The sequence below is a fragment of the Gadus macrocephalus genome, chromosome 3, assembly GCF_031168955.1.
Source record: "Gadus macrocephalus chromosome 3, ASM3116895v1".
Taxonomy (NCBI): domain Eukaryota; kingdom Metazoa; phylum Chordata; class Actinopteri; order Gadiformes; family Gadidae; genus Gadus; species Gadus macrocephalus.
The window spans coordinates 5,316,356-5,328,855 of record NC_082384.1 but is presented as its reverse complement, the minus strand read 5'-3'; the positions used below and the strand labels follow the sequence as shown (position 1 = coordinate 5,328,855).

Sequence of the window (12,500 nt, the reverse complement as noted above, 5' to 3'; positions counted from 1 at the left end):
GAATCTTTAGGGCAATTGCAGGCCACATCCATTAGTCTAAGTTATTGACTGAAATAAAGTAATGTACTATCAATGCTGCTAAAAATGAGTTCACATGAAGTTAATCCATGTCTAAATCACCACAACAAATTCTTCTACTTAGCAAGTAACTGCAGCAGGCATCCGATCTCTTATTGTATCTGTCAGTGTGTGTGTGTGTGCGTGTGTGTGTGTGTGTGTGTGTGTGTGTGTGTGTGTGTGTGTGTGTGTGTGTGTGTGTGTGTGTGTGTGTGTGTGTGTGTGTGTGTGTGTGTGTGTGTGTGTGTGTGTGTGTGTGTGTGTGTATGTATGTATGTGCGTGTGTGTACGCGTGTCTGTGTGTATGTGTGTGTGTGTGTGTGTTTGCGAGCACACACAAACGTCACATTGTGTGTGGTGTGAAAATGCCAGCCGACCCACTTGGGACTCACGGGAAAGAAAAGTAGATCGAACAAACAGAAAAAAACTGTCGATGTGGACACTATTTCAAAAATCGCTGTGGGAGTGGGACTGTGTTTATGTGTGTGCGTGTGTGTATGTGTGTGTGTACTGGGTTGGTTAAATCGCTGTGGGACTCTTTAGTGTTTTGGTTGGACAGCATCATACATCATGGTGGTTTTTATAACCCAAACTGCTGTCTGAGAAAAGGGCAAAGGCAGAGGAGAGGGAACGAGATGAGAGGGAAATGTTACAAAAGAGGAAATACGGAGATGTGAAGTATAAATGCTTTTTTAAGAAGAAAAAAACCTTTCTTGTTGTTTCTCGTGGAAGGATTTGCTGAGGAAGACCGCAAGGTACACAATGTTTGACGACTAAAAATGAAAAATGTACTTAAGGTAAGTCACTTTGGAGAAAAGTGCAACGCAGTGTAATTTAAAAGGAGGAAAGATCGCGGGAACTAAAATACTGTCCTTTGAAAATGTCTACATCGACTATTTATCATAAATAATGAGGAATAAACAAGGGGTCACATTCACTCTGAGTTTTTTTAAGGGATTTGTAACCGTTCATCTCTCTGTCTCTCTCTATCTAATATATATATTTTATAACAGAATATTATTATATAATATAAATATAAGAACCATTGTATAGTACGTCAGAGACATTTTGCGGAGGGCTTGGGGAGTCCCATTCACGCCATCACAGGTGCAGATTCAGTTATTCATTGTGAGGCAGACGAGATACAACATGACCAGCCAACATACAACAATCTACACATGGTACACCTTCCATAAAACACCCTCGCAAAGGATTGACCAGACTGAATTAATGCTGGTAAAATATTGGTTACCTAGCAAAATATTTATTTCTCCAAATTTCGCTGACATTATGTCAAAAATATGTCAGTAACAAATCGTTAAGCATTATTAAACATCTCATAGCTTCCTAAATGATAAAGGTGTCATGCAGACGCCACCATTGTTTTAGTGAATAGAGAGCCAAGCCTGCTCGCTGGACTGGAATAGACTTTTAGGTCGAGGCCCAGGATCAACCAGACCAAGGGGGTGGGGAAAATTATCATCATAAAGATATTTTTTATATTTAAAAAAATATCGTTCAGCATTTATTTTCCCTCCACATTTAATTTCTGAGCAACATTTCTTGTTTCTTGTGTTTTTGTGTGTGTGTGTGTGTGTGTGTGTGTGTGTGTGTGTGTGTGTGTGTGTGTGTGTGTTTGTGTGTGTGTCTGTGTGTGTATGTGTGTGTGTGTACGTGTGTGTGTGTGTTTGTGTGTGTGTCTGTGTGTGTATGTGTGTGTGTGTACGTGTGTGTGTGTGTGTGTGTGTGTGTTTGTGTGTGTGTATGACAACCCTGACAAGCATGTATGGAGGTTGTCATGAAGGTTGTCAACATTGTCAATCAAATATACTAGTTGATGACAAACAGTTATACCTGTTTACCGGATTTGGTAGAGACACACACAAACAAACACAAACACACACAAACAAACACAATACAATACCGCAAATAAGCAATCTACTTCAGTTCTAACTTTCACGCATTCAGGGGTAATCTGACTCCTGAAACGTTGGTTAAGTTTTTGATTGGACTCTTGTAATTCTAGAAAGATAAAGGCATTTAGTTTGATGCTGCTTGTTTCATTACTTTCTTTGCTTATGTTGCTATTTCAGACTGGCGGTTGAGCCGTGGATTCTCCACAGTGCAGCTGTCAAGTAGACGGCCAAACCCCCATAAATCATCTAGTCTCCTTTTATTCTGCATCTCTTGTGTCTTGGGATGGTTTTGATTTGTTTGCAATCACCCAGATCGTGCTTTGGGCCCACCACTACTGTACTACACTGATATACAAATGGTCCTCACTAGCTCAATGCTGCCTCCAATAATATGGATGCCTGCGCACATCCATCTTGTATATACACACATATGACATTAGATGGCATTGTGGAATTAGATAACTTGGTATCAGCATTAATGCTCCATGACATGGCTCAAATCAAATAAACTACAAAACTATAATAAATATCTATATCTATATATATGTATGTGTGCAGTGTTTTATCAATAGGTATTCAAATTCATCTAATATAATAAATATACGTATATATGTGTGTGGATTAAAATATCATTATTAGAATAAAAAAAATGCACATTTTACAGAAAGCTAGGATAAATGTTGTTTTTCGTTTTTTTCGTTTGCCGAAAATGTGATATATTATAACATGAATCAAAATAATCGACGTTAAAGTGTCAGTCAACCGAATGTTTCTGCTTGAATCGAACAAGACGAAAAAAAATAGATAAAAATGTAATAGTTATAGTTATAATAGTTATAAAAAACAGTTCTAAGGAAGAGTTATCCCCATGGTTATGAACCACGGCCACTTTGGGATACTTTGTGTGCCACAACCCTCACTCGGACGTGGACGTTAAATAAACCGCTGCTCAGACGGAGCTTCAACATCCACACAAACACAGTGGAACGTTCACAACTGTTTGGCGGAGAATAGGAAAAAGATGGGATTTTACTCCTTTTTCAGTTACAGTGATGAAATGGCATAGATTACTATGTTGACGATCATATGAGATGAATTATTGCGTTTGAACCAGAACAAAAACGGTGCTGGGTTCACTTGCTCTTTAAGTGCAGCAGCTTTCAGTTGCATGCATAGACATTGTCCGTACATCTAAGTCATGACAGACTTTAATTGTGCTCATTTTGAGTGTGTGTGTGTGTGTGTGTGTGTGTGTGTGTGTGTGTGTGTGTGTGTGTGTGTGTGTGTGTGTGTGTGTGTGTGTGTGTGTGTGTGTGTGTGTGTGTGTGTGTGTGTGTGTGTGTGTGTGTGTGTGTGTATGTGTGTGTGTGTGTGTTCTGGCATGCCTATGTGTGTCTGGGCTGTGTGTGTATCCGGGTGTGTGTGTGTGTGTGCGTACTGGCATTTCTGTGTGTCTGTCTGGGTTGTGTGTGTACCCTGGTGTGTGTGTTGTGGGTGTCATGACATGTCCATGTGTGTCTGGGCTGTGTGTGTACACCCAGGTCTGTGTGTGTGTGTGTGTGTGTGTGTGTGTGTGTGTGTGTGTGTGTGTGTGTGTGTGTGTGTGTGTGTGTGTGTGTGTGTCCTGGCGTGCCCGTGTGTGTCTGGGCCTTGTGTAACCGTGTGTGTGTGCAGCCGTACATCATTACCTGTGCTGTAGGGGGTGTAGCGATGCAGAAGACGGCCGGGGGTTAGGGCATCACAGGTCACGTTCTGGTTCACACAGCAAGAAACAACCCTACCCAAAGAAAGAGTAAGGTTCAATTAATCATTTATATTATTAGAGTATAGAATAGTATTATTCTTACTCACAAATTGCAGAATATACTGCGCTTAGCAAATGCGGGCATGATAGAGTTGGCTCATTGCGTCAAAATTTTACTAAAGATTAAAGTTCTTCAGAATGGAGGCCCGACAAAAAGTAAGGGATTTTGAATTTTGAATATGATACAACAATATGATAATAACCTATATTTTCTGCCAATACCAAGCTGAACAGCCCATGGTGAATCTGACCTGCGTGTTCCAGACGCCAACACAGAATGACACCTTTGGGTGGTGCGTCTGCAACACTACCCTACACATCAACACAAGGGAAACATTCTTCAAAAGAACAACGCAAAGAACAACTTAGCCAAGGCCTAGTTCAAATACACGGTTATCACATAATTGTACTCAGATGAATCCTCGCATCAAAGAACATGTATGTTCATTGTGCCCTTGTGAAGTTATGCATTTGCGAGCAAGACACATAAGACACATATTCCCAGCAGAGTCTCAGCCCTAGGTTATTCATCAGGAGGAAAGCAGCTGCCTTCCAGCTCTGTTCTACCGTCTACGTAACATCTTTGTGCTAGCTTGTGTGAGATCCATGCCTTGGAACCAGCTGCCAATTTCAATTAGAACTGCACCCTCTATTGACAGTTTTAAAACCAGTATCAAGACCCATCTATTTTCTGTTGCCTTTTCTTAGACTAATTTTCTGTTTTATATGCTCTCCCTTATGCATAACCCTTTATTCACTTTATTTATGTTTTTTATCTGATTTTATACATTTTAATTTTTATATTTTGTCTTGTCTTCCTTTTATTATGGAAAACACTTCATTGTATTTGTGTAAAGCACTTTGGGTTGCCATTGGCATGAAATGTGCTATATAAATAAAAGTGCCTTGCCTTGCCTTGCCTTGGTTAATAGAGGCTATGCCAGGACTCTTGCTTTAGTTAGTTAGGGGATGGAACGGTAGGGGGCTCTTCTGCTTTAGTTTCATTCTTCCCTTTCTTCCCTGAAATCTTCTTGAAGAAGTTTGAAGCTGATTTGTGGGCTTTCAACACATTCTACTTCATGTTACCATATTGTGCTGTAAGAAAATACAACAAATGTTGTACATGTACATTCTGGGGCGGGGCTTCTGCCCCCCATAATCAGCAGGTGAGCGGGTAACTCTGTATCAGCCAATAACAGGCCATGCATGCAATAGCATTTGTTTAACCTAGAGAGGGCATCATCCAATCCAAACCCATGTCCAAGTAGTGTAGGCGCTTCGGTCTCCCATAACTTAGCACCAGGGAATCAGAAGAACGTGCTTTACAGACCCCGTCCCTCGGAAAAAACATGTATCTCCCGGGTTGCTGCTGTGAACCTAGTGTCAGAGCAGCTTCAGGAAATCATCTTAACACACACACACAGTATTCTTGGGCTGCTGTAGGTCATCACAGATGCCCCAACAGCGCCTGCTGCACGAGCAGAACAACAGGCTCTGGCCCCCAGCAAGGCTCAACGTTTTAGCAAAGCATTAGCGTGACACGAGGAATAAATATGGGGCTCTAAAGAAACCCTCCTAAGCGGTTCTTAAAGGGCTAACGGTGCCCCCGTTTTACCAGGTGTCTTTGTACGAGGTGGAGGCTGGCTGCTCCCTGAATGACACTTGCCCTGTCAAGTGCAGGCCCCCGGGCGGTTTCTATAAGTGGCCCTCTGCCAGGCTCCCCGGTAGGTGGGCATGGATCACTTGTGTGGGAAGTCATCTCGGCATTAAGCCTGTCGACTTTAGTGAGAGAATGAATCTGTAAGTTGTGGAGAGTTTTGGACAAGTGCCAGAGTGTGCAGTTGACCGGCCCTGTGGTGGAAAGTATATTTTAGGGTAAACGGGGAGATCGACACGATAATGGCTGTAACCAAGAGGGATAGCAGTCTCTGGTCCCGCTCAACCTAGTTCCAACTAGAGGGTTGACGCAAATACTTGACCTACAAGACAGTATTAATAGTAATAGTTTAGACCGACAGTGCCCACATTAAAGTATGCCGCTGGTTTAACTCCTGGTTTTACAGAATACGAGTCAAAGTAGAATTACCCAATACAATTAGGGAAGGGATGAGCATAATGGGAAAGTTCAGATGAATTGGCTTACGGTTATTACATTACAAACATTATTTAGAGAAAAATTTAGATTCTTACTAATGTGTTGCCTCTACAGGACATGTCCCTGTCAACCTTCTAACATTTCAAATATACTAACAGTGAAACGAGCGTGCATGTTTGTTTCACCTACGCTCACACTATTGTGTTAATCAGACACAAACACACAGAGATTGCGGGCTGTGCTGTTCCTTGCAATCTATTACATACAATGTACATTGCATTGAGAGAATGGCAGATCACGTTAACATGCAGGATTGTGTGTGTCTGTGCATGGGCACACACACACACATTTCTGCATGGGTGAATATCAATGAGGCAGCTGTTAATGAAAGCTGCTAACCAGCAAGAAGGACAGCCTATGTCCTGAAACCCTTTGGATTTATATGTGGGAGTGTGTATGTGTGTGTGTATGTGTGTGTGTGTGTGTGAGTGTGTGTGTGTGTGTGTGTGTGTGTGTGTGTGTGTGTGTGTGTGTGTGTGTGTGTGTGTGTGTGTGTGTGTGTGTGTGTGTATTTAATATCCACACATCCACAATATATGTAACATTGAAAAAAATATATATATATAAATATATATGATATAGCTATATATATGCGTATATATATGATACATCCAATATGTGCCATATGTATATATTATATATATATTCATTTTATATTATATATACATAAAATACGTATACAAATATAATTAAAACATTGCATTCCTCGACAATGTCTAAGGCTGCCTCATCTGGTTTGGATTACAATTTAGTCCATCAAAACAGTTTCTGACATCAACCTTGACTTCACTATTCAATACATTTAACCCTATGATTCAAGATGTTATCAAATGAAACATAAATTTAGCTTTCCAAGCTTAAAAAGCATATACGATGCAGTTTAGTGCAGAGCCGTGTTGGCTGGGAAGCGTATTAAGATGCAAATGAACAGTCAGCCCACTGCGTACCATGGGATTGTTATGCATTAAGTGGAATCAAAGCACAATTCTCCGTAAGGCGATGTGCGTAAAAGAGTACACTAAACGGTATTTAAAGCCATCCATATTTCCTAACTAATGGATTTGGGGGGCCGCATCACCGGGAAGAATTCCACCTCGCTATACTTGGATCAATGGATGGAAGGAATTACTGACAAATCATCCCCGCTATATTCATATTCTAGAATAAAATAATAGCTTGATAAAATGCCTTTTATGTTCAATCTCAGATATGCCTACAATTCATTTATAGAGCCTTTAAAGCCCTGCGTCTCAGTTGTATCTTAGTCAGTAGGTAACATATACAGGGTTAGGGTAAACAATAGGAGTCAGGCTTCTGCCTCTAAGGCACCAGGGAAAGCAGGCCGAGAGCCAGAGGCAGGCAGTTAGCCTGGAGAAGAACCCAGAGGAGGATCCATCGTCCTCCGGGGATCTCAGCAGTGAATCCATGGAAATCAAAGAAAAACCTAGAATAAATATATTACACATTTAAATATAGAATATCCACAAATTATGGTGGATTATAAATTATCTTTTACATTTGGTATGTTTTTATTCATCTTAAAAATGGACATCCATGCAACTTAATTACTGTTACAAAAATAACAGTGTGATGCAGAAAAAGTAACAACGTTTAAGCGTTTAAGTCTGTCTCCGCCAACCAGTTTTGAAAGGTTCTGCTGGTCCAAACTCAGGTTCCCTTTCCGGAGGCGCTGTGAGCTATGGCTGGGTGACGTGAGTGCTGCGAGGTTATGTTAATGCACCGATGTGTGAATCTGTGGAGCTCCAACACTTATAGCACACCGCCACCGCCCTGAGTGGCACATACACAGCATCGCTCCTCGCAATGCACCAGGCACGCATCGGAGAAATAAAAAGTAGCGCAAAGTTGCCGTGGACAGCAACCATGGGATGACACCTCCCCCTCCTTCAGACGACTCACGGTCCAAGACAGATTTGTTTTTTTTCCTAATTCTCAAATTGGAGCAGAAGCAGGTTGTTCAGCAGCATGGCGTTTCCATGGGTTCAGGGTGCTAATGCGGCTGCTAAGCCAGGTTCATGTGGAGACGCTGGTGTTAGGGACGTGATGAAAGTGGTCCGGGCAGCCAGTCATATGGCTGGGCTCGTTGGCGAGAGACATTTTGCCAGAAAGTACGGCACAGTGAGCGCCTAGTGGCCCAGGAGCAAGACAGGAGGGCTTTTTAAATGTATTCAGGAACGATCCTTAATATCAGATAGCAGCTCCGATCCAGCATAATGCAATCAACCCCGCTAGGTATCTATGCTTTCACAGTGAAAAGTAACCATTTGATACACAATAGTTACTATTCAAATTCAGGAGCGAGCAGATGATTAGTGACCAATACCTGGAAGGAGGTTGACTTAAAAAAGTAATGATCGAACAATGACTTTCCTCGCTCCTGCATCTGCTTTCATCAGTTTCAAACTCAATGAATGTGTTCATTAGATGTCATATTTCCGCATCATAAAATGGTTTGGCATGCAGGCCAACGCAGTGAATCGTCAGGTACTTGTCGAGGCCCCAACAAACCACCCTACATATCCATAGAGTACACAGTGACTAAAAGAGGCATCGGAGGGATTGGAGCATTTCTACGATTCCAGAAACAACACTTAGCCAGACATCATATTGTATTGCAAATATTCAAAGTAGTTCAATAATACAGTTTTAGGATTAACTACAATACAGGGCTTTCTAGAACCACACATCAACAAATGACTGTAATGTTCAATTCCAAATACTGTATCTGTATCTATTTTTTGTGCAAGTGCAGACATTAGTAATACAAAAAAGTGTGTACATACACACACACACACACACACACACACACACACACACACACACACACACACACACACACACACACACACACACACACACACACACACACTCACACACACACACACACACACACACACACACACACACACACACACACACACACACACACACACACACACACACACACAAACAGAATCATAAATACGCACAAAGACACCCACACAAACACACAACCACACACATGGATCCACATCCGCCCACACGAGGGTATGTTATTGGATGCCTGGGTAAGGGTCCATTTACAGAGCTCCAGGTAGCTTTCATCAGCCAGATATTTAGTGTGAGCACTCCCTAGAGCGGTCCACATGCACACGCATGCACACAATGCAAACACTCATAGCACCCACACAACAAACACACACACACGCACACACAATCACAAACACACACCCAAATAATAACATACACACACACATACACATACAAACCCAAACACATGTGTACACACACAAACACACATTCACAAACACAGACACACACAAAAATACACATATACACACACGCACAATCACACACATGCACACAAACACACAAGCATACACATATAAGACAAATACACACACATATAGACATATCCACAAACAAATAGACTCACACCAGAAAACACAAATATAAATTAGATAGAAGTCATGTATGAATTTTGTATGAATTTTTCAACTCTTTGACATGCTGTCTATAGTTTAAAGACACATTGTGTAACCACAATTGAAACATACTACAGAGACTGAAAACTATGATGAAGATCGACGATTGTGCACAGATCCATGGAATTAATAATAAGCAGTGACATTTCGAAAGAGACCTAGGTTGATTCCATAGAAACGCTTGTGCCCCTTAGAAATCGGTGAGAGAAAACAATTAAAAGTAGCTAAAAGTACTTCGTAATAAATTGAATTAAAGCAGTCTGAAAACCAATCCAAACACAAAGACTTTTACCTTTATGTCCAACTACTTTTAGCTCTGCCTGCTAGTAAGGTAAATGGCTGCCTGCCTTGGAATATGTTCAATTGGTTAGAATATGCAGAGGGAGGGTCTAGTTAAATGAAATACTACAACGGTGAAAGGTAGCTTTAAAATATAAATGTTAATTGTGTATGCATTATAAAATGAATTATCAAGCATATTCTAAAAAAAATTATGGGCCATGAGACTGAGTTAAACATTTCAAAGAAAGATGGCCGTTTCCAGGATGCAGGATTCTACATAGCACGGAATCTTGGGGAAGTAAAGTTATGTGGAATACAAATGGAATACATGAAATACATGACACATGAGTCATTTGTCTGGTGGGAAGAGTTGTTCTAAATGGATCTGCCCCTTTTCTTTTATGTGGTGTGCGTGTACCTCACTTGAAAAAAGACAATGGGTGAACAGGTAGCCCAGTTCTCCACCCTGCCCTCTGTGCCCTTCTTCTGCACTGTTCAGAAGAAATCGCAGTGATGCAGAAACCGTTTGGTGGAAAAATGAACTAATTGTTAGAAACTCATCTCTCACTTTTCCCTCAAACTTACAAAACCACAAACTGTGACCTGGAGTAGAGTCTGCACTTCAAGGTCATACTGTATCCAACCGCACCATTGTTCCTGACTGAACTCAGTTCACTTCTACTCATCATTCTGTGAGGGTTGTTATATGCCACTTACTGTGTGTGAAGATTTGGGGAGGACTATAGCAGCCCACTGCAAAGTAAGGATAGTAATAATAATAATAATAATAATAATAATAATAGCACTAATAAGAATAGTAATAATAAGAATCATGTTATTATTATTAATAATAATAACAGCAATGATAATACCTATTGTTTATTTTATTATTATTATTATTACTATTATATAAATCAAATTATAATGATTATAATGAGAAAATAAATATTCAGATTCTGATCATCATTATTATTATTAGCACTAATAATACAATAACAATATATATACTGTAGTATAGAATATGCGATAATATAATGACTCTGGCCTATGAATGCTCCCCTTATAGGCTGCAACGTGCTGAAGCTGTTTGAACTGAATTAACCTACATCCCAACTCACGAGCGCCAGCACTCGCGCGCGCATACACACGACAACGCGACAACACGCCAGCATGCCAAATAAAAATAAAAACAGGTGGACTCGATGTAATGGAAAGCAACAATAACGCAATACGGTAGAGGCTGAGTGTGCACGCCGGAGGCAAACATGGGGGCTGAGATGGAAAGATGGAGATCAGCCCCCCTACGCAGACCTCCTGAACCCCCACCGTCCAGCTCACAGCTACAGCGGGTTCCTTTAAGGAGAGCGGCCTGTCTCAATCACGGGGCCTATGGGCTGGTATATATATGGGCTGTTATATTTGCATTATTGCACGGATCTATTCCGTCCACAGGTAACATCATGGACGTACCCTCCTCAGAAGCAGCGAGGGGTCAGGGCAGAACTATCAATGCATAAAAACCCGAATCACACGACACGCCTCGTTCTGTCGTGGGCCCACACCTTTCCACATACGCACGACAAAAAAAACACAAAAAGAAGCGGAACACCGACAGTATGAAACGGAGTCAGTCTGTACCAGACTGGCTTTAGAGGGAACGCATCACTCACAGGACCTGGTAAAGGGCTCCTCGTGCCCAGAATCCTCAGGAACCTGCTCACGTGCGCCTATAGGCCTGGTCCAGGTCATCAGGCTGGACCGTCGCACTGTTACGCAACGTCTAACATGAACCCCAGGACCAGCATGAGCCTCAGAACCAGCATGAGCCTCGGGACCAGTATGAGCCCATGGGACCAGCATGAGCCTCAGGACCAGCATGAGCCTCGGGACCAGTATGAGCCCATGGGACCAGTATGAGCCTCAGGACCAACAGCCTCAGGACCTCAAGACCAGTCGACTCAAGACCAGCCACCTCAGGACCAGCCGCCTCAGGACCAGCCGCCTCAAGACCAGCATGAGCCTCAGGACCAGCATGAGCCTCAGGACCAGCATGAGCCTGATGATCAGCCACCCCGCCTCCACGAGCGCATCTAAAACAAAGTGCCCGCGCGGAGTCCGCCCGCGTGCAGACGCCCCGTGCGGGACCCGGGAGGAGAAATACTCATTATCTTATAGGCTACTTCTCTACTGAAGCGTACACCTCACTGGTCTCCACAACCAGCCGTTATGTTCGCTATAAATCGCCGCCACGCTGCGCGTCTTCAAAGTCACTTCGGCACAGACGCACAATGGAGCCAAACTCCCCCCAAACAAATCCCGTCGCGCCCGGCTGCCCTGCCCCCCCGCTCAGCAGTCACACGGTCCATCGCCGGGGGCTGAGGTGAGGACCCTCTGGGAGAGGTCCCGCTCACGAGGAGCCTACCTGGCCGGTGCTCCTCGTCCTTCCGTTAAACCTTCTCCAAACTTCTCTCCGGAGGTCCGGGGACCACTTCACCGTCCTCCCGGTTCAGAGAGGGACCAGCCAGCTGCTGGAGACCCGGAGGAGCAGCTGCTCCAAGCCGGTCTGTCGTCCGTCTCCTTTTGGTGTCGGCGAGCACACGTGCGGGCTCTCTCCGGGGGTCTGGTGAAGTGGTGAAGTGAATTTGGCGCGGATCTCGCCGGTCTCGAGGCTTGCGTCCACGGCTCGGCGCGCGCTGACGGAGCGGAACACGCGGAGCGCCCGGAGGCGAGCGAGCGATTGGCAGTCCGCTGGACCGAACATGCGGCGCGCGCTCCTACACTTCAGCAACAACACACACACG

The 12,500-nt window shown here is 43.1% G+C and overlaps 1 long non-coding RNA gene across 1 annotated transcript in view; it reads right to left on the bottom strand.

Moving 5' to 3' along the window:
- LOC132453820 (uncharacterized) overlaps positions 1-12,500 on the bottom strand; it is a 281,098-nt gene that overhangs the window by 18,086 nt on the left and 250,512 nt on the right. The window contains exon 7 of the long non-coding RNA XR_009524811.1: positions 3,662-3,750. This is a non-coding gene — a long non-coding RNA (uncharacterized LOC132453820). The remainder of the gene's footprint in view (positions 1-3,661; positions 3,751-12,500) is intronic.